A 25,178-nucleotide genomic window follows, 5' to 3' on the forward strand; every position below is an offset into this window, starting at 1 on the left:
CTTTATTGTTGCAGAGTGCAGAACATTGAGCACCATGTTGTTGCTGGGATGCAAACAGCCAATTCAAGAACGGTTTTCTTTATATAAAAAAAAATTCAGTTAAAGGCCTAGAAGCTAGAACGTAAATGAAATGTAGTTCTAACATCCTGTAAAACTTAACTGTTGTTCTTCTGCCTCCCCAGCCCCCCCTCCCCTCCCCACCCCACCCCAGCCCAACCCAGCCCAACCTATGTTCTGAAAGGAATTAGATAAGTGCTGCCTGTCAAGGCAATGTGGAGTGATTTAAAATTTAACAGCACACGAGTTGCTGCATAACATTCGGTGTGGAGGAAGGGGGAAAATATTTAATGGAAATGTAGCCTGATCAGTAGAGGGCAAGGTGCTTGCGCAGGGGGAACTGATGCAATGAATGGATGTTTCTGTGTGATTAACTCTTTTCTGTAGTTGGCTGTGATGTTAGCCACTAGGTTTGATGCCCTCTCGCTTCCTATACCAACTGATTGGGATCGTGCTTCTCACAACCATCTGAAGTTGTGATTCTGGCAGGTCTCTTGACAGGCTTAGTTCGCTTAGCCCCTACATTTGGTTGCTGGAAGCTGACTAGTTCTATTAACCAACACTGCTCCAAGCAGTTCTGGCTGAAATGCAGTGGACAGGAAGTGTTAAGCCTTTTTTTAAAAAAGCATTATTGATGTTTAAGTTTTAAAGAAATGCTACAAAGGAGTGCTTTACCTCAGTAATGTTCAATGTATTTTGATAAATGTGATGTTACGTTACATCAGCATACTCTGTGTTATGTAACAATTTCCCTGTAATGTATGACGTACTATATTATGCAGTGTGTTCATAATCATTACAAGCTCATCTTGTCTGAGGCCCACCGCCTTCCCCCCGCCCTCAACCTTATCCCCACTAAACTGCAGACCACCCAATTTCCCCACTGGCTGCCTTATTAAATGATATAGTTAATGATTCTCTTTCCTTGGGTACTGTCTTCCCTTCCAAACCTGCCATCATCGCCCTTCTACTCAAAAACCAACCACTGACCCCTCTGGCCTCCTAAACCACTGCCCCATTTCCAACTCCTTTCATCTCCAAAGTCTTTGAATGTGCTGTTGCCTCCCAAATTGGTCCCAAATTGGTGTCCGCCTTTCCCAGCTTCCTATGGTTGATTTCTGCCCAACTACTGTCCTGAAACAGATCATGTCAATGTCACAAATTACATCCCAGTTGATTTTGATAACCTCCTTCCTTGTTCGTTTCTGCTTGTTTGTAGCCTTTGACACCGTTGACGATACCATTGACAGCACCCCCCCACCCCCCCCAATGTCTGTGGCCGAATAAGACTCCATTAAATGGAGTCTTATTCGGCCACAGCCATAGCCAGATAATCACTTGACTCAGCATCCTTTCTCACTCCTGCGCCATTTCTCTGGTGTCTACAAGTTACCATTCGGCAGCCGTATCCTAAAAGAATGATCATTCTTCAGTGTGCTGGTAGCATCGTAATCTACCTCACCAACACTCTCTAAATTGTCAGAAAACTTGTCTGATACCCTGCCTCAGTGAAAATTTTCTCCAACTATATATATTTATGTATTGCAATGGTTCCCTAGCTGCTGATTCCATTCCTCTCCCTCGATCAGTCTGAGACTGAGCTGTGACATATGATGACCCTGAAATGAGCTTCCAGTCACACATCCTTGCCATCACTAGGTTCGTCTGTTTCCATCTCCCAACTTTGCCACTGCAGCTCACCTGTCAAAACCCTCATCCCTATCTTTGTTACATGTGGCCGTAACTATTTTATTGCAAGCCTTGCCAGCTGCCCATCTTCTGCTGTCCTAATTCACACCAATCCCGTTCATTGTCACCCCTGTGTTAACTGACCTACATCGCCACGATTTAACCATTTTTGTCGTCCTTTTCAAATCCTTGCATGGCTTTTTCTCTTCCTATCTTTCCTTTTTTTTTAGCTCTCCGGCTGTCCGATCTAATGGTGCTCCTCTAATTCTGGCCTCCTGAACATCCCCGATTTTCATTGATCCATCACCAATCATTATGTCTTAAGCTGATGAGACCCTAAGCTCAAATTCTCCCTCTAAACCTCTGTACTATTTTTCCTTTAAGATATCCCTTAAAACCCATCTTTCATCTCTCTTTTCTCTCTCTCTCTCTCTCTCTCTCTCCTCCCCGCCCGCCCAATAACTCCTATGGTTTGTTGAGCTTTGTTTGATGATGCTACCAAGAAGCACTTCAGATGTATTACTATGTTTTAGTGGCTATCTAAATGCAAGCTGTTCTAATATCTGTTATAAAAGCTCAGGAACATGCTGTATATTCTAATTAATATGGATTTTGGGGTAGGTCGGTAGTCGTTGGAACAATTTAAAAGTGGTAAAATGATCCGTCAAGAAAGGATAAACTTGATGTCCTCAAGCATTTTACAGTTTTACTTTAGTACATGCCTGGAGTCTCTCCCCTCCTCTAGGTGGCTGTGGTGGGGAAGAGGCCATTAGCCACCGCTTTCTGGAACATGCCTTTGCAAAGAAGGGCTGGAGAGAGACACAGTGGTTTTTGTCAAGGTTGGTTATTCACAGGGCAAGAAACTCTTTGGTCTACCCGAAATTTTCTGGTCTTCCAGTGCAAAGAATTATCCTCAACCGAGTGTTGCAGACTGGCACATTCCAAGGTCCAGGACTACAAGCTGAAGAGCGCACTAAACCTTAGGGAGCTGATACAGGAGTGCATTGGGACAGGTCATTGTCTAAGAAGGCGTTTTAGCTATAGAACACCGCAGGGTTGGAAATTGCAGAACCCCTCAGGCTATATAGTGTGATGTGAATATCAAGAGTATTTAAATTGTGTTGAGGCATGAGTGGAACATGCTGTACGGAGAATCATAGAAATTGTACAGTGCAGAAGGAGGCCATTCGGCCCATGAGGCTTGCACTGAAAACAACCCACCCAGGCCCTATCCCTATAACCCCACATATTTAATCTACCAATCCCCTTGACACTAAGGGGCAATTTAGCATGGCCAATCAGCCTAGCCTGCACATCTTTGGACTGTGGGAGGAAACCCATGCACGTTCGGGGAGAATGTGCAAACTCCACACAGACAGTCACCCAAGGTCGAATTGAACCTGGCTTCCTGGCGCTGTGAGGCAGCAGTGTTAACCACTGTGCCACTGTGAATATATTCAATTCAGAATATTTTGCAATGTAGTTTTATAATTTTTATAAATAAAGTATGCTTTTGGAAAGAAAAAAATGCAGTGCTTTAGTATAGGCATGGAATCATACAGCAAAAAAGGGGCAGTTAGCATGTCATTCCTCTGTTGGCTCTTTGAAAGGGACAAGTTTAACCTCTCAACCCTGTCCTTCCTCTTCTCTGTGCAAATTAGTTCTCTTCATGTACATGTAAGAGACAATGAATCAAGTACAAAAGAACAACTTACAATACTTCAGTTTCAGCGTGCTCAGCATTGCCACTTGTGGGGTAAAGTTGCAATCACATTGAATTTTAAGTCCATATTTGAAATCCAATGGCATCATTTTATCTTCTCTTATCCCCTTTGGCAGAGAGATGATGGCGTGGCGGTAATGGCACTGGAACAGTAGTACAGAGGACCAGAATTTTGGGTTCAAATCCCACCACGACATTCACCATTAGTTGTTTTGCCAATTATTTGAACTGTTCTCTATTTACCGACCCACTTTCCAGCAGACGCTGTTTCTCTTACTTGTGCTATCAAATCCTCCATTTTGAAGTCACTGTTGTAACATAAGAAATGCAGCTATCAATTAGTTCAAATCAAGGTCCCGTAAATGCTCATGAAATAAATAACAAGATTGCCTGTTTTAGGTGCTGATTGAAGGATAAATGTTGACCAGAAGATTGGAAAAGTTCCCTGGTCTGCGAATAGTGGTGTAGGAACTTCTGCATGTACACAAGATGAGCTTTGGAGTCTTTCCAACCGCACTGTAGCTCCCCCAGCATTCCACTGTAATGCCACAACAGTTTTTTAATTCTTTGGTGGGAGTTTTACGACTGAGCTATGGCCTGACGACGGCATTTAATGTAGTGTCAGTACAATTTTTAAAAAAAGTTTTATTTATTAGTGTCACAAGCAGGCTTACATTAACACTGCAATGAAGTTTCTGTGAAAATCCCCCAGTCGCCACACTCGGGTACGCTGAGGGAGAATTTAGCATGGCCAGTGCACCTAACTAGCATGTCTTTCGGAATTGTGGGAGGAAACTGGAGCACCTGGAGGAAACCCATGCAGACATGGGGAGAACGTGACGACTCTGCACAGAGAGTGTCCCAAGCTGGGAATCGAACCAGGGTCCCTGCCACTATGAGGCATCAGTGTCACCGTGCCTTGTAATTATATATCGAGAGATACGGAATTCTAATTGTCTTGATTTTTTTCATATTGCTCGTTTTACTACCAGTCTTGCTGCCAATTCCTTGCATGCAGGTCTTGCGTGGCTTGTGGCAGCACTGAAATGTTAGATTCATGAAAGCATTTTTAAAAATTCATTTATGGGATGTGGGCATCATTAGGGAGACCAACATTTATTGCCCATCCCACGTTGCCGTTGAGGAGGTGGTGGTGAGCTGCCTTCTTGAACTGCTGAAGTTCCTGAGGTGTAGATACACCCACACTGCTGTTAGTGAAGGAGTTCCAGGATTTTGACCCAGCGGCAGTGAAGGAACAGCAATTTATTTCCAAGTCAGGATAGTGAGTGACTTAGAGGGGAGTCCCATGTGCCTGCTGCCCTTGTCCTTCTAGATGATGGTGGTCATGGCATGCTTTGGTAAAGCTCATTTTTTGTGAAATGCAGAGAGCCTTTCTACCACAGGCCTTAGTGAATTTGACATTTACTTTGGTATTGCCATTGGTACTAAAATGACATAATTGCGTATTTGATCCTCTGCAATGTTGGCTTCAGCAGCCAGATGAAAAGTGTGTTCCAGAGTGTGGGCTGTCTGTGACATTTTGTGATGGAGTAAATTTGTAAAGTAAAAGCCGTGCATGGCTTCTTAGTGCTTTTTAATTAACACAGTGCAAGGTACATTTGAAATTGCTATATTGAAGGCATGCTACTTCAAGAATTTCAGTTATATTCCATGTCTCTGATTTATCGGTGATTGTTGTGAGTGATTATGCCCATTAGAGTTTAGAGCTCTGTGCTGGAGTGAATGGGAAATGGTCGTGTTGATTGAGGCAGTAACTCACGGACCAAGTATGCATCGATCCAGAGTTTATTACAGTGCAGTAAAAATGTTTTTATGTCCATGACTATTCTGCAAGAGACATGTTGACCGTAAAAGTAATTCAGCAAGTTGTGGGTTTAGGGTCCGCGTCATTATTGTATTTGAAGGGTTGCTTTCTGTTTGAATAAGGTAACATTTGGAACCCCTTGTTTAGTACTTGTGTCTTTTCTTTCCCAATGTTTGAAGATGTGCATGTAATGGGCGGCAAGTAAACCCCCATCACCTTCCAAATTCTCATCCAAATCGCACACCATCCTGACTTGGGCATATATCTGTGCTATTCCATTATTGTCAGCATTAAATTCCTGGAGCTCCCTATCTGATAGAATTGTGGAAGCACATTCCTCATAAGGACTGCTGCAGTTCAAGAAGAAAGCCCCTCCACCTCCAACTCTAGGGTAATCCAGCATTGGCAATATATGCTGTCCTTGCCAGTGATTCCCACATCTAAAGAAAGATCCCCAGAGCTACCTCCAGTTTGCAACTGGAGTTCTAGACAGAGAGTTGAGACACTCCCATCCCCCTCCATATAATCTTATTGTGATAGTTGTATTGAACACAGAAATCGAAGATTACGCAGCGTACTTGAAGTCTATAGAGTGTAATTGATGCATTGGTATTTCTCACCATTTGAAGGAACAATATTCTGGTGACATCTCAAATGATGCTGCAAGTTTTAAACTCATCAGGTACTGCATTGAATAGTACAACAGGGTGTGCTTCTATTCCAGCATCTAGCAAATTTATAGATAAATTTGATAATTCACCCAGTCAGTTGCCAGCCCTATTTGGATGTGATGTTTCTACAAGTGATGGCACTGGGCCTAGCTCCACACCTATGTGTATCTACACACATTGACTAATTGCGCTGTCAACTCTGGGCAGGAAATGGTGGAAATTAGAGTTACCAGAAAGAGCAGGCCGTTTTTAAATGTATGATGTAGGATTTATTTTATTAAAATGGGTGATCATTTTAAACTGATGTACACTATTGCAAATGAGTCTTGTAATAGGTGGGCACTAACCTTAAAAGACAATCTAATCGGTAATGGAAGCTGAGCCACGGCTGAGGAAACTGCAGACGGTTATACACGCGCAAGAGTTACTGGCTCGTATGATGCAAAAGTGGATTAAGCATCATAGTTTATTGCAGATATATCCACTGCTATCGTTTCCCTTTTTACATAAAACCCCACAAAATTTGTATTTAGTTCTCTTTGAGGTTTTGGGAGGGGAAACCTGCCTGCTCCCATTGCTTTTATTGACCATATTAACCATCCCTAGATTATATACACCACTCCTTCGAGTACTGTGAACTTAGCATTGGGATTGGTTGCAAGCAAGTAAAGCTCTCACTACATTGCCCCAACAAGTGCTCGTGGTGATGAATGTTGGGTCAAATTCCTTCTGTTTTCCTCTTCAAATACTTCTAGGTTAGGTAGAGCAATTAAATTAAACCTACCTTGCTCCATAAAATACTCCCAGGTTAGGTACAGGTTAGAGGAATGATTGAGTTTGATGTTCTGATGCTGTGCTGACTGACATTGAGACTGCGAAGAGTTACTGAGGCCAACACTGAGTCAAGGTACTGACCGGTGTTAGGTGGGTGCGGGCTGGACAGAAGCTTGGTGAACAGACTAAATGGGTGCAAGTCAAAATGGAGTTGCAAATGCATGGTCAGCCCCCTTTTACAATGAAGATCGTAATTCTAACCTGTCAATTAATTCTTACTGTTCTGCTTATAAGAGTAGACGATGCCAAGCCATTTGTATTCCGCCCTACTTAAATTGCCTGATAATACATTCCACAGTACGCTGTAAATGTCATACAGTACAGCCAGGGACATGTTAACGCCCTCTGTTTGTAGCTTGCTTGGCAAGATCCCGCTCTTTTCACCAATTGCAATTATCCTTCTAGTAAAGCAGTGTAAGAAAATAGACTTGGTTTTGTTCCAAGCTTTTCAGTATCTGCATCCAAAAGGAAGTGGTGTTATGAGCTGGAGGAAGTGGAATTAGCCTGTTTAAACTGGCATTGCAAGCTTCCCCCCGCCCCAAGGTCCTGAGTATGCGATGCTTCGATGGAAAAGTATGTGTTTGTGCCAGGTTGGATGCAGAATCCATTTCATGGGATTTATAAAACCTTTTTTTTTGTCTTGTGGAGTTGGGGTGAGGCAGTGAGGAAAACACACTGCATCATTTTTAATGGTCTGACCTTGGAGTTGCCTTGCATCTAACCTCCATGAAGTTTTACACCCAGTAGGATGAGTGTTGAGTTCTGATGAAATTCTGCTGATATTCTGCTGATTTGTTGATGAGGATATATTAAGGACAGCATGGGTGCATTTTATAAATCATTTTGTCACTACAGGATTGATTTGCAATTATTTTTAGAAAATGGGGCATGTTGTCAAAGTTCTGTGATAATTTACGTTATATTTGTATTTTGCAACTAATGATTTAGCACCACCATTGATGGCTAAACATTATCCAGGGACATATTGCATATTTGGCTGGAACTTGTGAGCTCCAGGGCAGTTCCCTCCCCCACCCCAGTCGTTCTCGGGTAAGGATTGCACGGCAGTTGCCCAGGAAGTTCAAGCGTCTTGATGTACAATTTCCCTTAACTGGGAACCATCCGAAATATGATTTAAAATTGTTGACTTCAGATGGTTCCAACTGTTAATGGATCATAGAATCCCCACAGTGCAGAAGGAGGCCATTCAGCCAAAGAGCCTGCACCGACGACAATCTCACCCAGGCCCTATTCCCATAACCCCACATTTTACCCTGCTAATCCCCCTGACATCCCCCTAACACTAAGGAGCAATTCACCATGGCCAATCAACCTAACCCGCACATTCTTGGAGTGTGGGAGGAAACCGGAGCACCCGGAGGAAACCCACACAGACACAGGGAGAACGTGCAAACTCCACACAGACAGTGGCCCGAAGCTGGAATTGAACCCGGGTCCCTGGCACTGTGAGGCAGCAGTGCTAACCACTGTGCCACCGTGCTGCCTAAATGTAATATGTGTTGACTTCAGATGGGTCCAACTGTTAATGGATCATAGAATCCCCACAGTGCAGAAGGAGGCCATTCAGCCCAGTTACTTAGTTACTTAGAAAAAAGTTAAAATTAAAATTACTTCTCCCTTTCGGGTAATCTCCATACCCCCCACCCCCAAACACCCCATGCCAGCTAGTGCTGTAAAAAAAAAGGCGTAGTTTACCTTGAAGGTAGGCTCCAGGAGCGTGCTGTGCTGCACGCATCTTGGCTGACCTGAGACGGAAGCTCGGACTAGATAAGTTCACCTGGATTTCCAGGTAAGTAACTTCAAGGAGTGGCAATCCGACTCGAGTATGGCCCATTCACTCTCAGCTAATTAATTCTGTAGCACTTCTATCTACTTAACTATTTTCCATAATTTTTTCAAACTCTGGTGGGTTTTTAAATGTGGGTTTCCTCCGGGTGCTCCGTTTTCCTCCCACAGTCCAAAGATGTGCAAGTTAGGTTGATTGGCCATGCTAAATTGCCTCTTAGTGTCTTAAGATGTGTAGGTTAGCAGGGTAAATATGTGGGGTTACAGGGATAGGGCCTGGGTAAGGTGTTCTGCTGGAGAGGTGGTGCAGACTCGATGAGCCGAATGGCCTCCTTCTGCACTGTAGGAATTCTACGGTTCTGTTCTCTGATTCTCCGGGTCGTGGTCTCATAAGGCATGGTGTCTCATAGTGACACAAATTAAAGTAGAAATTCTCTGCTCCAGGACCACTTTTAATTTTTTAAATATCTAAACTGGCATCTTTGATTTTTTTTCCCTCATTATGTTTCAGTTGGTTTTGTGAATAATGCCTACATAACATCGAGTCGCGGAGCTTGAGGAAACTCTGGAAGTTGAGTTTGAGGAAGCTGGATCAGTCAGGCTAGTCAGTATTGGAGGGTGCCGCCTAGGAGGGGTTACTGAATGATGGGGTGGTGAAGCACGATTAACATCAGTAGAGCTGCAGTCAGTGTCCCAGGGTGGTGGTTAGAAGGAGTTACTGAACCAAATAGTGCGAGGGAACTAATCAGTACTCACTGTACAACACACAAGCCTGAGGGTTAAGTGAGCTAAACCATCTGCATCATCTGTGGGATTTGTTCAGTGTTGCATTGCTCCACGAGTGGGACAAGTCAAGGACAATGGTAAAAAAATTACTTCTAAAGGAAACTTAGCACTGGATATAATTCTACTTGTTTACTAGGTGGGGTGTCATGTGGAAGAAGATGGAAATAAGGGAACAATGGAAATAATCAGTTTGTAGTTGACTGAGTCTCTTCGCCCGTGGTTGACGAAAATAAATCTGTATGGAACAGCAGTCTTGCCCAGTGGCAGAATTCAGATCGACGAAGCAAGGGCTGGCAAAGTCAAATTGAGGTATTGCAGATTTCCAATTTCTGCAAGTGCTTTCAGGGGAGAAAGTTTAGCTTGTTTGCCAGTGGGTGTGTGTAGGTTTGCCTTGGAGGTGACTGGCAGTTTGCCATGGGAAAGTGTCTGTGTATGTGCAAATGCCTTGCCTGAGGAAGTACAAGTCTGCGGCTTGATGTGTTCCTGCTGAAGTAATGACTTACCATCCACATGGTCTTTATACGCAGCTGAAGGTGTGCTGTTAGTGGAGATCTTGGGAAGGGAGCCGACCTGAGGTCTTGGCTTACTTTCTTGATGGACAAGGTCCCTTGTACAAATCGTGCAAGGACTTGATCTTGACTCAAGGAGTTGGACTGTTTTGGTTTTGAATTTTTTTGTCTCCCTCAGCATAGCCGAAAAAGGCCCAGTGTGTGACAACTAGGGGATTTTCACAGTAACTTCATTGCAGTGTTAATGTAAGCCTACTTGTGGCAAATAAATAAATAGATCTGTTAACTTGTGCTGGCATGGAGTTCCTGAGACCATTGATTTACTGCAGTACCTCACCAACTGGCCATTCATCATGAACAAATCTGGGCATTGAGAGGTTCCCACTGCATTGGGAACTGTAGGTGAGTTAGCCTGATATCTGGATTCATCTTCTGTTACTGAATTGTGATCAGGAATCAAATGCCAGTTTCCCACTTGAGTTATCTTTTCCCGACCATAAACAGTGTGCTCTAGCTAAGTTAGGGTTTACTGCACAACCTGGCATTCCGTTCCAGAGATTAAGTTATTATGGTGCCAAGTGACAGGTATCTAACTCAATCTTGTTCCTTTTTTCTTGGATATTTGCAGTTCCTCCCTTCTGTTCACTTTCCAAACACTTGGAAAAAAGGAGTGTGAGGAAAGACAGCTGGTTCATCACAACTACCACATTCTTCTTTTACTTCTATGCAGCATCACCCAGAGCCCCTTCCTCTGACTAATTCAGGAAAAGAAAACTTTGGGATATTCGTCTCTTGGCTCCCACTCCTAAAGGCGTTGTTACTCCAGGAGACCCAGTGACCCATCTACCTTGTGCCTTGGTTTGGGACTGAATGCTGCTGGTTCTTCCGTTAAACAATGATATTGGCAGACCCCTAAGTAGTTGGGGATGGGCAATAAATTCTACTCTAGCCAGCGGCTAGACTAAAAAAAAGTATGATTCTGGAGTGAGAGCTGGTTGGTAACCAGTGTGTGCTCAATGAAAAGAATAGCCCCACAGTTCAGCATGCTCATCTCAATCGGCAAGTTTGATATGCAGATGTCACACTAATGTGCGAGGAGCTAGTCTTTTCACATTTGAAGTATGTTATTGATAGAATCCTACAGTGCAGAAGGAGGCCATTTGGCCCACCAAGTCCACACCGGCCACAATCCCACCCAGACCCCACCCCCACAACGCCATACATTTGCCCTAGCTAGTCCTCCTGACACTAAGGGGCAATTTAGCATGGCCAATCCACCTAACCTGCACATCTTTGGACTGTGGGAGGAAGCCCATGCAGACACGGGGAGAATGTGCAGACTCCACACAGACAGTGACCTAAGCTGGGAATCGATCCCGGGTTCCTGGCACTGTGAGGCAGTAGTGTTAACTACTGTGCCACCGTGCTGCCCCAAAGTAGAGTATCCTGTGCTGGGTCTAAGACTGCTTGATGGGGCATTGTATACAAGCCTTTACTCTGAATCTAAGATGAGCTACATCTGTCTCTGGAAGTGCTGGCAGACCTTACCAATCAGAACATGCTGAACTTTAGTGAGTGCTTATCAATGAATGATGTAGCTGCGTTAATTTTAATGTTGTACAGCAAACACTGGGAGGGATTCTTAGAAGTGAACTCGTAGCTGAAGCAAGGAAGGTTCGTTGGTTTGAACTGAAGGGTTGCTGGACACTGAGGCAGCTCTGCGTATGTCCGTGTGAGCTGTTTCACTTCTCCAGCAGGGCACTGGAAGCAGCAGTACGGTCCAACTTGCATGCATTTTGGATTGTGCTCTTGATCAGCCAACCAGAGAACTGTTACAGGAAAAACTGCAAACCTATATCCTAGCCTTGAGATGAAAACTTGAATTGCCTTGGAAGTGCACTGGAAAGTCCTCTACTGGATAGTTGCAGAAAGAAGTTCCCAAGTCAGCTGGGACCGAGGTAGGGAATATCGCTCCGGTGACCACAGTTGGGAAAGTATTGGTAGTGTGCCTGTTAGGTGTGGGGAGGATTTGGTTCTGACTGTAATGCTTTCCACCATTTAATAGCCTGCTAGCGTCGTCTAGGTTCATATGTTAGTACTCTGCCATCAGACTGTACTCCAACTTAAGGCCAGTGTCTTGGTAGGAAAAAGGAGAACATTTGGGGCGAGGTTGAATGTTAAAGCTGTGTGGGAAATTGTTGTTTGTTCTTGATAATTTCTATTCTTGTCTTGCACCCCTCTTCGCATCTCTAAAAAGGTTGATGGGCTATTTGTTGATTGGCAGGAGAAATAAGAGCCCTATCACTCCATTCACTGCATGCAATCACGCACCCCTAGGAAGAAATGCTGAGTGGTAGTTGGGAGCAGAAACATTAGTTGAGATCAGCACACACTACAGAGACAAGATCAGACCATAGAACTTTTCATTGACTTAACATGCAAATCTGCTAAGTCAATGGGGAAGCCCTGGAAACCTTAGTTCAAGTTTATTTATTAGTGTCACAAGTATGCTTACATTACCACTGCAATGAAGTTACTGTGAAAATCGCCTAGTCGCCACACTCCAGCGCCTGTTCGGGTACACTGAAGGACAATTTAACATGGCCGATGCACCTAACCAGCACGTCTTTCGATCTGTGGGAGGAAACCGGAGCACCCGGAAGAAACCCATGCAGACATGGGGAGAACGTGCAAACTCTGCACAGACAGTGACCCAAGCCGGGAATCAAACCCGGGTCCCTGGCTCTGTGGCAGCAGTGCTAACTACTGTGTCACCGTGCCGCCCTTATGAGACAAGCTAACCACAGTCTGAATGACAGGCCCACCAATGCAGCAGTGTATTAAGTATCCACAGTTCATGTAGGACCTCCTGAAAATGCGTGTCTTTTTAAATGAAAGCCTTCCGTCAAGAGATCGAGAGTTTGAGAGGATTAGTAAATTGTTCTTTTCTTGAGTAGCTGCTGATGGAATTGCCCAATAATTAATATCATCTTTAAAGTTCTCGTTACTAGACTTGCCAATGTGGTTTTGTTGGGGGCAGTTTCATGTAAACTATCCCTGAAGATCCTGAAATGAGAACTGAAATGAAATGAGAACTGTTTAGCTCGTGGGACAAGTAGGCTACAATTAATCACCCCGAGTCGTTGAAAAAATCTAACAAGTGGAGTTTGATTTTGACTCTAATACAAATATCCCGGTATTGGTTGTGAATCTTTATTTATGCTGTCATCAGATTACAAACATACACCGTTAACGGGTTGTGATTCCTTGAACTATGGAATGAAGTGAAATGATTCAATTAATTTTTAATAGAATTTGAATGTTTATGTGCAGACTGAACCTTTAATACCATAGAATCGTACAACACTGGAAGAGGTTATTGGACACATCCTCTGGCTGTTCCTTCATTCTGACTCCTGCGTTTCTTCCATCGCCATTTCAAGCATTCTAGTCAAGCAGTCCTCTTAATGGGTACGCTGTATTTCCATGGTACTAAGGCTTGGGTTGCAAGCTTCACAGTGACAGGACTGCGAGTAATGAGTGGTAGTGGGCAATCAAGTGGCTAGTGTTGTATAGAGGATAATGGGCAAAAGTGGTGGGGTAGGAATTCAAGGATGACAGGCAAAGGGGCTCCAAGAATTACAAAAAGGTTAATGGCTGTGGAACCAAGTGCTGAACCAGCTATTACAATTCATCTTGATGACTGAGAGCGAAAGGTGTGTGGCTCAATACAGTGTGTAACTTGTTAAACACTTCTTATCCTTTGCAATCTATGGAGTGCATCTGTTTTGCTTCAAATACATACATTTTAAACTTTACCATTCAGTTGTTCGGCCCAATGGCTTTTGATGTTCCCAATGTTTCTGGTGATGTAGTGGTTGATGAAAGTGAAACATTAATGAAGGTGGCATTAATATGGGGCCTGAAAATTTTCATTGTTGAGTTGGGTATTGGAGGGGTTGGAGAATGTGCATCGTATCAAACAGAAAATGTATGTGAACCTGCATGAACCTACTTGTAAGTGGATTTTACCTATAAATGGGATCCAGAAAGGGCTTCACCTATTTGCCAACCTACCCGGTCACCTCCAGTCATTTACAGTTTGCTGGTATGCATATGACTTGCCTGTAGGATGAAGCCCATTTTCTTGGAGATGCTTTTAATGCTGCGGCATATCCAGCCCCTGTGACAGGGAAGAGTATGAAGATATGATACAGTGATCTTCTGGGGATGTGAACTTGGTCGTGGAATTTCTTCCTATGCTAGTCGTAAGCAAGCTGCACATTTCCAGAGTTACTCTGCGGGTGCTTCCTCACTGGCTGCGGCTGGGTCACTTGCATCTCTTCCTGGGCTCCCTGTCATTTTCCCTCCCTAATCTGCTGAAAACAAGAAAAAAAGGCTTATGCTTCAAGAGCGTCTTTCACTATCTGAGACCATCCCAAATTATAGCCAATGAAGAACTTTTGAGGCATGGTCACTGTTGTAGCGGACCTTTGATATGCAAAGGAGGCTTAGTATTAGATGCTGGTTAACATGATTTCCTGCATCTCTTGTTAATATTTCAAATATTGAGTCTTTATCTCATAAAATTCTGTTTTGAGCTGAGTTTTCCTTGTTTGCAAGTGAGTCAATTTGCACAAGTATGGGTGGTCATCTCAGAAGCTAAATTGATGGTCATGTTTTTCAGAATAGGATATCTGTTCGGTTGATCCAGAGGAAACAATCTCCAGAGGTATCACATATGCTGATACATTGACATGATGGGCTGGAGTGTAAAACTCTATCTACGCTTTTGCAGTAAAGTATTCCATACTCATTGCAGAAATCGTACAGTAAGACTGGTAGAATTGACGTCTGCGCCTCTTGATTAGTGATGGAAACTGTTGGTCGGAGTTCCCACTCACGACAACCATCCCAACATCTTGCTGGGAGAGCTTGTGGGTATGGATGCAAGATAAGAATCAGATTGGGCTCATCCAAGGTGTGGGCTGAGAGTGATTTGCATGCACTCACCTGAGGTTAATTTTAACAACCAAGTGTTTTGGAAGGTGGGGCTGTGTCCAGGGAGCCAGTGGAAGCCTGTGGTCTCAAGAGGTGGAAAAGTTGGAATGAACTGTTAATGCTTATTTTCTGTTTTCTTTTACTTCATGGTGTGTGCCAATGTCTCACCCAAGGGGCTAGACTGAATCAGCATTTTAAAATTAGAGACAAAACCCAAACAAAATAGCAGCATGCCGCCACCCCACCCCCACTTCACAATGTTTAGCTCAGTAACTTCTCCCAGTCACCTACCAACCTATGTTATTAATAATTCAGCTTCTTTGCCCTGGGCTTTAGCCCCTCCCAGTCAGCACCTTGTGTTACTGACTGTCTCCAGTTCCATAATGCTGGGATTTGGTTTCAGAAGCGTCGTGACTTCTCTGTACTGTGCTAAAATGGTTACTTCCCCATGAACATAAATAGTTTGTGCTGGCAGAATATTCAACAGTGTGCTGTTCATAGCAACCAATCCTTGGATTTAATCTACAATTTGTTGGTTAGAAGTTGGGAAAACTGTCCACTGCTGATTTTTCTATTTCTCAATTCCTGCCATGTTTCCACCAAGATGGTACTGATGCCCTTCTTGCCACCCAACTACTGCCACCGCAGAGTAAGCGTAGAATCAAAGCGGGGCTGTTTTAGCTCTGTATGACTCAATTAAACCGTGTGATGTTTCAAATACACACCGTGAGAGAGAATATTTGGAGCAGCAACGGGTTGTCAAACTAGCATTAAATTACCTTGAAGGCCTGCTGTAGTACAGAGCCTTTTAGAGCAGCAGGGCACAGGTTCAATTCCTGGTCTGTGCTCAGTCAGCTTGCCCACGCGTGATGGGTTGTAATTGATCATGGTGTCCTGGACACCTCCTGCCAATGTGGTATCTGGTCGGAAACTTCATATGTGGATATTGGCTGTAGGACCTGTTCAGCTTTACATTTAATTTAGTCTAGCATTGCAAAAGACAAATTACCTCTTGGGTGATTCATCGGGTTACCAGCACACACACACACACCATAGCCCAGCAAACATTGGCTGAGAAAAGCTAAGAAAATGGACAAGGAAGTCATCATAACTGGTCCCTTGTGTCCACGACCTTTGCTTGCTCGATGTTTGAGCTTTTCTGTGTTAGGAATGTCTGTGACTGCTGACGTGTTCCTGGGAACTTGTCTACACATGGTAACAACATCTTGAGGGCCTCCCCTCCATTACAACTTACAAATAGATGATGATAGTGACCCAAAGAAGCATTGGGCAAAAAAAAAATTGTTAGTGGACAGCGACAGAAATGGCACATTAGTTGAATTAACAAAGGAAAGAAAAATATCAGAAATTTGAAGGCAAACACACATTTGCTCACCATCTCCTGGAAATCAGGCATTCTATAGTTTGTTGAATGGAATAAAACCCAGTGTAAGCAAATTTTTGAGCCTTGTTGTCGATGGCTTGCTGATCTGAATAAAATATGGAACAGGTATTGCAGTCTTAAAAGCTGATTGGTAATGGTGTTGCAATGTTAAAGCAAGCTGCAGGAATACCAGGCCATGAAAGAAAGGTAGCCTTGATAAATTGACAGTGGGATAAATGTTGTCACGCTGAGATCTTTCTGGTCTGAAGGAAGTTTAAAAACATAGCATTATATAATATTTATAGCACAGAAACAGGACATTTGGGTCAACGGGTCTGTGTCTGTGTTTATGCTCCACACAAGCCTCCTTCCTCCCCACCTCGACTCCATCAGCACATCCTTCTCTTTCTTTATCCTTTTATATACTTATTTAGCTTCCTCTTAAATGTATCCATGCTTGTTGCCTCAACTACTGCTTGCAGTCATGAGCTCTACATTCCTAAGCATTGTTCAGCTAAAGCGGCTTGTCTTGGATTTCCCCATTGGATTTATAGGTGACCATCTTATAGTTAGGCCTTTGATTTTGGCATCGGCTGCAAAGTGTAAACATTTTCTTCTTGTCTACCCTATCAGATACTTTCATAATAAAGTCCTCTATCAGCTCATCCTCAGCAATGTTCCCTCTGGACAAAGAAAAGTAGAGCACAGGAACAGGCCCTTTGGCCCTCCAACCCTATGCCGATCATGACGCCCTAATTAAAACTTTTTAAAAAAACCTTTTGACCTTACTCGGACCATATCCCTCTGTTCCCTCCCTATTCATGTACCCATCTAGATGCCTCTTAAATGTTGCTAATATGCCTGCTTCCACCACCTCCTCTGGCAGCGTGGTCCAGGCACCCACCAATCTCTCCATGAAAAATTTCCCCACACATCTCCCTTACTTTCCCCCTCTAACCTTGAACCTGTGGCCCTTTGTTACTGACACTTCCACCCTAGGAGAAAACCTCTGACTATCCACGCTGTCTATGCCCCTCATAATTTTGTAGCCCTCTGTCAGGTCTTCCCTCAACCTCTGTCTTTCCAGTGAAAACTTCCTAGTTTATTCAACCTCGCCTCATAGCCAACACCCTTGAGACCAGGTCACATCCTGGTGAACTTTCTTTGCACTCTCTCCAAAGTTTCCACATCCTTCTGGTAGTGTGGTGACCAGAACTGCACGCAATACTCCAAATGCGGCCTAACCAAGGTTTTATATAGGTGCAACATGATTTCCCAGCCCTTGTACTCAGTGCCCGACTGATGAAGGCAAGCATGCCATAGGCCTTCTTAATCACCTTGGCCACTTGTGTTGCCACTTTTAGGGAACTATGGACCTGCATGTCCAAATCCCTCTGTATGTTAACATTCCTCAGTGTTCTGCCATTTACAGTATAATTCAAACCTAAATTTGATCCTCCAAAATGCATCACCTTGCATTTGTCCGAATTAAACACCATCTACCATTTCTGTGCCCAAGTCTCCAATCTATCTATATCCTGTTGTATCCACTGACAATCCTCAGCACTATCAGCAACTCCCACCAATCTTTGTGGCAACCACAAACTTACTAATCAGACCACCCACATTTTCCACCAGATCACTTGTATATTACAAACAACATTTTTTTCTTGTTTGGTGTGGCCTATTCATTTATGTGACAACTAAGTTGTATTTCTGTCCTTCATTTTTACTTATTCTTCTCTGTCTTTAATTTAGGTGGAGGTATTGAGAATTAAAAATTTGGTTTGCTGTTCCTTTTGTGCATGCAGCACTCCCAAATAATGGGAGAGCTGTAGTTGTGATGAGATCTGGGTCATTGTTTATTGTATTCTGAACTACACTAGCGTTGTTGCATTCTTATAACCAAGGAACAGAGTGAAGCTTGTTGACCTTCTCTTGGCTAGAGTTGCCACTAGCTGGGTTTGAGCTTCAAATAACGTATTTGTCCTTGTCTTCCCCCATGTCAAAGTGGTTATTCTTTACATGATCATCATTGTTAAATGCTTGACTGTCCTGCACCCATTCACCCATGATGGTCATTCTTCTATGGAAATTTTGGTACAAGATGACTATTGTAATTCATTGAAGACCTACATTTTGATTTAATTCTTTGGTTAATAGAATAATAGTTCTGAGTTTTGTTTCAAAGAATGGCCATCAACATTCAGATTTCAATTCTGTATTACTGTTGTAGAATTTTGTCTCATGTCTCCATGTAAGTATTTCCTTGGGGATGTAGTCTTTCCAGCCATTTCGACCAAGTATGGACAAAAAAAGCCTGAAGTAGACTGGGAATTTAGAAACGCTGTATTGTGTTTCCAACTTGATTTTAAACCTTGGCATAATTTGTGGTTATCTAACGGAGGTGTTTCTAGTGAAGAATGGGTCACATTATTAGTCATTATCAGCAAAGTTAGATGAATGAAATTCAGTCTGTCTTCTCTGATCACTCAGTCCAAGGTCTGACCTAATCAAGTTTGATTCAAAGTGAAACGTCGACGAGACATAAACTCGTCCTGTGAAGGAGAGTGCTGCACAAGTGAAAAAAGTTGCCAGTTTCTGTGACCTTGCAGAGTAAGACAGGCAATCAATGTGTTATATTTATACAGTGCATATTTATAATAAATACCTGGCAGGGGGTTTAAAGCTCAAATTCAATATTGTGCTGACATGAACATGTAGCTTGAGTTTGGCTCTTGCAACCTGACATCAAAATTACTCAATTTAATGAGATTTGTCCTTCACTGCCGACTTATTCCTCTTCTGTTCACAGACCAATCAGTTGTCCTCTGTAGCTCACAGCCTAGTCCATTGTCTGACAGGGAAATCGTTCTGCCTCTCTCTCTTATTCTATTTAGTCACTTCCTTTGTAGTTTGTAGCTTGCTCCAATGTCTTGAACCACGGTGGGAATGTTTTAACAAGGTCCTATTTTAACCTCAGCCTGTAATATGGACATCAGTCTATATTTCTGCACATTAAAATATTTTAGCACAGGAGGGTGGGCACTTGGGGTGGGAATCTCATGATGGAAAACAAAGAAATAATTTGTGGGTATTTTAGCTCTTCAAATGCCCAAACTAAGCAGTGAGGAAGCAAATTAGCTGAGCATGCTGCAGTCGGGTCATTTCTGAACATAGCAACACAATATTTTATGTTTTGTTCTAGCTTTGCACAAGCTATTGATTGGGGACTAGGCATTCCAAAAGGTGAAATCAGAGAATAATTACCAGTCTACACTCTGAAATATGAGGGTGCCTGGTGATGCATGAATAATTTCCAGTTATATGTGATCTTTTTAAAGTGAAAAAAAATCCCAGGATATTTTATCGACAAAATTTAAGACAGGTGACCGAAAAGCCACGTCAAAGAGCTAAGTTTGAAGGAGGTCCTTGAAGAAAGAGGCAGAAAGGTGGAAGGGAATTCCAGAGCTTGCAGCCTTGGCAGCTGAATGCACAACTGCCAATGATGAACCAGTTTAAAAATGGGTCAGAATTGGAAGATTGCAGATGTTTTGGATGGTTGCTTTGTTGGAGGAGGTTGGTGATGCAGAGCGGCAAGACCATGGATAGATTTGAGGCCAACGTGAATTTTAAAATTGAAATATTTTGGTATTGGAACCAATGGAGATGAGTAAGCACAGGGAATTCTAAGTATTCACCAGAATTTTCCTGTGAAGGGTGGGAAAGTATGTGTGTTTTCAAACAGGGCCAGCATGGTGGCACAGTGGTTAGCACTGCTGCCTCACAGCGCCAGGGACCTTCGATTCCTGGCTTAGTTGGCTGTCTGTGTGGAGTTCGCACATTCTCCCCGTGACTGCATGGGTTTCCTCTGGGCACGCCAGTTTCCTCCCACAGTCCAAAGATAGGTGGATTGGCCATGCTAAATTGCCCCTTAGTGTCAGGGGGACTAGCTAGGGTAAATGCAAGGGGTTATGGGGATAGGACTTGGGTGGGATTGTGGTCGGTGCAGACTCGATGGACTGAATGGCCGCCTCCTGCACTGTAGGACTCTATGATTCGAGTTAGTTTGATTTCTCCAAGATAGATGATCGTAACTGGGGTAGCTTCATGAATGGCCTTGATATGCTTGGATCAGAAGGTAAGGAGAAAACTAGCCAGTGTTCTACCTCTTAATCCCTGCCACAGAATCCCTGCAGTGCAGAAGGAGGCCATTCGGCCCAACGGGTATGCACCGACTCTCTGAAAGAGCATTTTACGCAGGCCCACCCCACCTCACCCTATCCCTGTAACCCCGTGCATTTACCATGGCTAATCCACCTAACCTACCCATCTTTGGACACTAATACGCAATTTAGCATGGCCAATCCACCTAACCACATCTTTGGACTGTGGGAGGAAACTAGAGCACCCGGAGGAAACCCACTCGGACATGGGCAAATAGTTACCCAAGGCCGGAATCGAACCCAGGTCCCCGGCACTGTGAGGTAGCAGTGCTAACTACTGTGCCACCGTGCTGCCCTCCACAAATAACCACCTGCCTAGTGCATATATATGTGTATACGTGAGGTGAGGGACATAAACTGCACCAACGTCCACAAGTAACTTGTGATGTTCATTTGCATAAGGAAGAAAAGACTACTTGATGGGAATTACTGCAGGGTGATTTCATGTGAATCTGTGCCACAGTAATTAGTTTGAGGTACAGGTTCATTAATCGAGACTAAGCAGAATGGAATTTAATTGAAAAATCTCCATATTTTGGAACATTATTATTATCCCATAATGAATAAATGTAAACATCTTTTAAGGCATGCATCCCAGGTTTCTCTCATAATTTCTTGATGTTATTTGAGTTTCATGGGTTATTAACTACAGCAAGTTCCATTTTACGTTGCCCTGCTTTTACAGGGGCAATTTATATAATGGAACAGTATGAGCATTTGCCATTGGAATTTCTGGTTTAGTGTTGTTTTGCGCTAGGCCTAATCACCATTTTTCTGGCAACCTCTCCCGCTCGCTCACAGCAAGGGTTTGGGTAAGGGAAGCAGCAAGTGAGAGCGAGTGGGAAACAGCGAGTTGAGGGAGTGGGAGAGTTGAGTGGGAAAACTGGTGAGATGGAGAGGAAATTAATGAGAGGCAAGTAGCAAGAGTTAGCATATTTCTTCTATGGATTTTATTTTAAAAGTTACTTTATGTATTTAGGAATGTATGTATTATGTTTTAATGTCTTTTTCCGATGGGAAAGGTCCTTCAGAGCCTCATTACATCTTTTACATTGATTGTAATGGGCAAATCCAATTTACTTTGTTTCATTTTAAAGTTGTATGTTTCAAGAATGCAACTGCACAAGATATTACTGTACCGGTATGCTAAAACCTTGTTTTGTGGACCACGTTTTCAGCTAATTCTGCTCAAAAGTACTGAAAAACCTTCTCAAATTTGTCCTTTTCTCTTGAAAGGGCAGCTTTGCATTGTAAGTTTCCTCCTGAATTGCTTTTAGGTAGTGTCATACATAAATGTAGAATAGGAACATAGGAATTAGGCACAGAAATAGGCCTGTACCACCATTCAATCACATCATGGTCGATCTCTCCCTGATCTCAATTCCACCTCCCCACCTGTTCCTCAAATCCCTCTTTCCCTTTATTTTATTAGAAATATGTTTAATTTGATTGCAAGAATCACATTCCTCCTGGAAATCACTTGAATCACGAGCAAAGTTTTTAAAGCGCCTTTACATTTTGGTGAGTTGAAATGGATATATGGTTTGCTTTCCTTGGTTTGTTAACTCGCTGAAGTTAATCCCTGGAAAGTTGAAATGCTGATCATTTTATGCAGAGAAAAGACATTAAAACATTTCATAGGGTAGGCACGAATTTTTCAAAAGCTGCAGTAAAAACAATCAGGAACAATGAAAGGGGCAGCCGCTTAATTTAACAATGCTGGTTGAACAGATTCCTTTGACTCTCCCCCCACCCCTTCTCTCAAAACCTTGCCTATGTTGATCAGCTGGAGTGGCAGGGTTTGTGAATGAGTAGCTTGTTCGTTATCACAGCTTTTGAATACTGTCTGTTCCAACGGAGGGGAAACGGGAGCGATTTGAAAAAAAGTAGTAGGAATCTGTGCTGCTTGGACTAGTCTGGGAGAGTTCTGTTTACTTAACAATGCAGAGGCCTGTTTGAATGTTGTGTGCGCTCCTGATTACATTTGTGGTTTCCTGTCTGCAGTAAGATTTCAGTTCGGGTTAACTCTTTGGAACTGGAATCTCGAGTGTGCAAGTGAAAACAAGGGCAGGCCTATGCCTGAGCAGTGTATTCCCTTGGCAACCCTCCCAGTTTGCTTAACCCTGTAGAGGTTTCCGGAATACCAAGATGTCTGCACTGATGTCTGTTATTGCTTCGACATGTGGGACAGATGGGCCAGTGGGAGAGGGGCTAATGTTCTGCCAACACAGCCCTGTTTTACACCACAGGCTGTGCAGTGAAGAGTAGGCAGTACTTGAGCACAGGCTGCTAGAGCTGCTATTTATGTGCTGCTGAATCTTTTGACAAGTCAGAGAGAGAGAGAGAGAGAGTCCAATCCTCAACAGTATGGCAGGCTGACAAAGGATTTAGTTTTTGGGAGTGTGTGTGGTGCTTCTCCCCTTGTGGGCCCTGAGAAAATGGCTGCTCTGAAATGCATTTACAACTGAACAGTTTGGTCAGCCAAACAGCATTGGAGGGTCAACACAGGCCATTCCAACATGGTTACGGTGTGACTGATCTGTAATGCAGTTCCGTTTACCTGCCTTTTTCCCCCATATCCTTTGATACTTATCTAACAAATCTGTCAATCGCAATCTTGTAAATTACAATTGACTGTATCCACAGCCTTTTCAATGGGAACGTTTGAGCATTCCATTGCCCTTTGTGTAGAAAAAATGCTTCCTGGATTTCACTCCTAAGTGACCTCATTTGAATTTTCGGATTGTATCCGCTTCGGAATTTCCCCACCAGAGAAAACGGTTTCTCAGCGTCTTCCCTGTAGAATCCCTTAATCGGTTTAAACAACTCCGTTACATCACCCCCTTAACCTTTGAAAATCCAGGGAATACAAGGCAAGTTTGTGAAACCTGTCCTGATAATTTAACCTTTTAATCTCTTCTATTGCTCAGGTGAATCTGAGCTGCACAACCTCCAAGGTTGATGCGTCTGCCTGAGTTTTAGTGCCCGAACAGAAATTTTCTAGATTAAAAAAAAAAAATTTATTCGTGTCACAAGAAAGTTTACATTAACACTGCAGTGAAGTTACTGCGAAAATCCCCGAGTCGCCTCACTCTGGTGCCAGTTCGGGTACACTAAGGGAGAATTTAGCATGGCCAATCCATTTAACCAGCATGTCTTTCAGACTTTGGGAGGAAACCGGAGCACCCGGAGGAAATCCACGCAGACATGGTGGGGAACGTGCAGACAGGGAATCAAACCCCGCTCCCTGGTGCTGTGAGGCAGCAGCGCTACCCACTGTGCCATCAGATGGGGTATGACCATGGCTGTACCAATGAAGGTTTACTTGCTCACTTTTGAATTCTGCCTCCCTTGAGATGAAGTGCAGCATTCCATTAGCTACTTTGATTATTATTGTACCTGTGCACTAGCTTTTAGCGATGTGTATACAGGAACATCTATCTCTCTTGTTCTTCCATAGCTCCTAATCTTGCACCATGAAAAAAATTCTAATTTTTCCTTCTGAGATCCAGCATGGATGAGCTCAGACCTCCTCCACATTGAACTCTCTGCTATAGATTTACTCACTTTAGCCTGTGCCTCTTTGTAACTCCCTTTTCTCTACATAACATACTCTGCCTCCGAACATAGTATCATCTGGGGTGGCAGTCATGAGTGAACTAATTGACAGTCTGGTTATTCTTTTAATGATGTCTGCCCACAGATTACCAGATTGTTTATTAATTCATTTATTAAAGCATTAAGATATTTTACAATTTCTGCCGTATATACTGTACCAATCCCGTCGTTGTTTCTGCTTTGAGTTCTCAAGATGATGGTCTAAATCATGGCTCAATTTTCTCCCCGATGAGCATTTCTTTATCTGTCTGATCAGTTTTGAAGACATAGTACGAGACAGGGGCAGCGTGGTGGCACAGTTGTTAGCATTGCTACCTCACAGCGCCAAGGACTCTGGTTCAATTCCAGCCTCAGGTGATTGTCTGTGTGGAGTTTGCATGTTCTCCCCGCGTCTATGTGGGTTTCCACCAGCTGCTCTGGTTGCTTCCTACAGTCCGAAGATGTGCAGGTTGGGTGGATTGGCCATGCTAAATACACGGGATTATGGTGATAGGGTGGAGGGGAGGGTCTAGGTGGGATGCTGTTTTTGGAGGGACTCTTTATGCACTGTAGGAATTCTGTGGATTCTAATTAGATGCAATGAACCATAGACAAATCCCATCAGTGATGTCTTGGGAATTGATTTTGATTTGATTTATTATTGTCACATGTATTAACATACAGTGAAAAGTATTATTTCTTGCGCACTATACATACAAAGCACACCATTCCCAGAGAAGGAAACAGGGTGTAGAGAAAGATCAACTTAATGCAAGATAGGTCCATTCAAAAGTCTGTCAGCAGCAGGGAAGAAGCTGTTCTTGAGTCGGTTGGTACGTGACCTCAGACTTTTTATCTTTTTTGGCTAATTGGCTGAAAGTTGGGATAGATGTGGTTCAGATTGTGAGTATAAACCCAACGGGTCAGCTTGGTCTGCTTCATGTTGTTGAACTGGCTGAGATACTGCAGCCCGAGGTGAGCACAATGGTGAGCCTCTCCTCAAGGGCCTGGGGTCAGCTACAGGAACTCATGGGGATCGAGGGTACAAGGTCGATGGATAAGGAGTGCCC

The 25,178-nt window shown here is 43.3% G+C and overlaps 1 protein-coding gene across 5 annotated transcripts in view; it reads left to right on the plus strand.

Moving 5' to 3' along the window:
- Positions 1-25,178, plus strand: part of LOC144505226 (C-terminal-binding protein 1-like) — a 98,525-nt gene that overhangs the window by 33,191 nt on the left and 40,156 nt on the right. The window lies entirely within an intron of this gene.

The sequence above is a fragment of the Mustelus asterias genome, chromosome 16 (genome assembly GCF_964213995.1).
Source record: "Mustelus asterias chromosome 16, sMusAst1.hap1.1, whole genome shotgun sequence".
NCBI lineage: Eukaryota > Metazoa > Chordata > Chondrichthyes > Carcharhiniformes > Triakidae > Mustelus > Mustelus asterias.